The sequence below is a fragment of the Natator depressus genome, chromosome 1 (genome assembly GCF_965152275.1).
Source record: "Natator depressus isolate rNatDep1 chromosome 1, rNatDep2.hap1, whole genome shotgun sequence".
NCBI lineage: Eukaryota > Metazoa > Chordata > Testudines > Cheloniidae > Natator > Natator depressus.
Window position 1 is genome coordinate 115,421,159 of NC_134234.1, and position 3,461 is coordinate 115,424,619.

Sequence of the window (3,461 nt, forward strand, 5' to 3'; positions counted from 1 at the left end):
CACACAGTTAAGATACTGTCTTTAGGAGATACATGGCACAGATCTGGTCAGATATTGCCAGTGAAGGTTCAAACAGGGTCTGAAACTGAAGTCAGAATTTGGTTTTTTGGCATCTTATTGAGGGTGAAAAATTAAGACATGGAGTCCATCTCACGATTCAGAAAGGAGAGAATGCCCAATTCACATGAAGTCATCTGCATCATTGCCATCCTGGTTGGAAGACATGTTCTCAGACTTCATTAGTGAAGAGTAGCTCCTGAGATCTTCCATTTCTTTCTTTTTCTTCATTTCCTCCTTCTCTTTCCGTTTCATCTCTTGGATCTGGGCTTTTTTCTCATTCCTCTCCTCTCTGTCCCGGGCTTCCTTCTCAGTAGCCAGGTCAGGGAACCGCTCCACTTTGGCCTTCTCTAGCCTGTTCAGTATCTCATTCACCTTCTTCTCCACTGTCACTGTTCTCACATCCTTTTGTCTGTGAAACCCTATCTGTCCCACATCCATGTCAGCCGTTTTCTTCAGGTTGGTCCACGGCGTATACACCACATTGATGTTGTTCATTTTGCAGCCTTGATTGCTATTGGCCTTCACTAGATGGGCGTAATCTATCAAAACTTCTTTGGGAATATCATCCACTGTATGCCCCTTGTGTAATCGGAGGTACATGTGTGCAGAGGAGAGCTTATCCACATGAAACCAAATATCTTCAGGCCAGCCATATTTTATCAGATCTTCACTTTCATATTTATCTTTTCCCATGTAAATTGTGTAAACGGAGGGAACAACGCTGGAGGTGAAGTAGAACACCATGGCGGCGGCGGCGGCCGAGTCCCGGCTCCTCGGCCGGCCCGCCCAGGCTGCTCCCGGCTCCGCAGCCCGCTCCCGGCATGAGGACGCTCGTCTCGCCCCGACTTCTGACCGGCAAAAGGCCAGTGTTGCATAAGTACCTAGATATAGTAATGTACAGATAGAAAGTCTGTGGGTGGGGACAGAGCAAAGCTAATATCCACAACATGTTGGAGTGTTTAAAAGATATTTTTGAGATCAATTTTCTTAAAACAACATTTACTTTTACAATTTTCAACTTTGTCACTTAGAAAGAAGTGATTTTTTTAAAAAGCTGGTGTCATAAATATAAAGGGAAGAGTAAACCCCTTTAAAATCCCTCCTGGCCAGAGGAAAAATCCTCTCACCTGTAAAGGGTTAAGAAGCTAAAGGTAACCTCGCTGGCACCTGACCAAAATGACCAATGAGGAGACAAGATACTTTCAAAAGCTGGGAGGAGGGAGAAAAACAAAGGGTCTGTGTCTGTCTGTGTGATGCTTTTGCCGGAGACAGAACAGGAATGGAATCTTAGAACTTAGTACGTAATCTAGCTAGGTATGTGTTAGATTATGATTTCTTTAAATGGCTGAGAAAATAGTTGTGCTGAATAGAATGAATATTCCTGTCTGTGTGTCTTTTTTGTAACTTAAGGTTTTGTCTAGAGGGATTCTCTATGTTTGAATCTAATTACCCTGTAAGGTATCTACCATCCTGATTTTACAGAGGTGATTTCTTTTTACGTCTATTAAAAGTCTTCTTGTAAGAAAACTGAATGCTTTTTCATTGTTCTAAGATCCAAGGATTTGGGTCTGTGGTCACCTATGCAAATTGGTGAGGATTTTTACCAAACCTTCCCCAGGAAGTGGGGTGCAAGGGTTGGGAGGATTTTGGGGGGAAAGATGTGTCCAAACTACGTTTTTTCAGGAACCCAGATAAAGTTTGGTGGTGGCAGTGGAAATCCAAGGGCAAAGGGTAAAATAATTTTTACCTTGGGGAAGTTTTAACCTAAGCTGGTAAAAGTAAGCTTAGGAGGTTTTCATGCAGGTCCCCACATCTGTACCCTAGAGTTCAGAGTGGGGAAGGAACCTTGACAGCTGGTGTAAGCAGAAGCAACCTGTCATAAAAATAAAGGGAAGGGTAACCACCTTTCTGTATACAGGGCTATAAAATCCCTTCTGGCCAGAGGCAAAACCCTTTCACCTGTAAAGGGTTAAGAAGCTAAGATAACCTCGCTGGCACCTGACCAAAATGACCAAGGAGGAGACAAGATACTTTCAAAGCTGGAGGGGGGGAAACAAAGGGTCTGTCTGTATGATGCTTTTGCCGGGAACAGATCAGGAATGCAGTCTCAGAAACTCTGTTAAGTTAGTAAGTAATCTAGCTAGAAATGTGTTAGATTTCCTTTTGTTTAATGGCTGGTAAAATAGCTGTGCTGGATGGAATGTATATTCCTGTTTTTGTGTCTTTTTGTAACTTAAGGTTTTGCCTAGAGGGATTCTCTATGTTTTGAATCTGATTACCCTGTAAGGTATTTACCATCCTGATTTTACAGAGGTGATTCTTTTACCTTTTCTTTAATTAAAATTCTTCTTTTAAGCACCTGATTGATTTTTCATTGTTCTTAAGATCCACGGGTTTGGGTCTGTGTTCACCTGTACCAATTGGTGAGGATTTTTATCAAGCCTTCCCCAGGAAAGGGGGTGTCAGGCTTGGGGGGATATTTTGGTGGAAGATGTCTCCAAGTGGGCTCTTTCCCTGTTCTTTGTTTAAAACGCTTGGTGGTGGCAGCATACGGTTCAAGGACAAGAAAAAGTTTGTACATTGGGGAAGTTTTTAACCTAAGCTTTTAAGAATAAGCTTAGGGGATCTTTCATACAGGTCCCCACATCTGTACCTAGAGTTCAGAGTGGGGAAGGAACCTTGACACAACCCCTTTGACATCAGTGCTCAACCATATTTTGCCTCAGATGGCACTGTGAGTGCTAATATCAGATCTGAATTCAGCCACTCAGTTTTTTAAAGTCTTAAGTCCCAGCTACAGGGTGGCAAATACTGTTTTGTGCCAGCCTCCCACAGCAAGGTAGTCCCTTGATGCAGTTGAAGCACAGTGATATCTTGCAATGTACAGTAAAGTGAAACTTGTTGTAACCATCTTTTGAAATTTTGCCACCTGCCAAAGTCTCCTCCACAAGAGTGACACAAAGTTTTAAGCATGTCAGTGGACTTGAGAATTACAGAATACACTGAGCCATGAGCCTATTATATTCTGTGCTATGGTGGGAATCCTTTTTCATTAATTAATATGGCAGTTACATTTCGAATGGTGCATATATTCTCTACCCACTAGAGGCCAGACACTAGAGCAACCAGTGGAATTCCCTAGCTGGAGTCTTCCCCCATGTATCTAACCTATATTGAAGCTGAAATGGAAACATAGGACCCTTATGGTCTATCTGCAGCCGCTTTCAGGCAAGCTGAGGAAGCAGCTCCCCGGCTGACCCACAGGCAGCTGTGCTAGGTTTGTCACAATTGGAATTTCTAGTTTTGAACTCTTGCAGCTCAGTATCTTACCTACTGTTTGTAGTCATCATAATGCTAGTTACACACTGTTCCACTCATATTCTTGCCATAGTTCTGAGGGG

The 3,461-nt window shown here is 42.8% G+C and overlaps 1 pseudogene; it reads right to left on the reverse strand.

Moving 5' to 3' along the window:
- On the reverse strand, positions 1–812 carry LOC141982790 (coiled-coil domain-containing protein 25 pseudogene; annotated as a pseudogene).
- Positions 813–3,461: the final 2,649 nt, after the last annotated feature.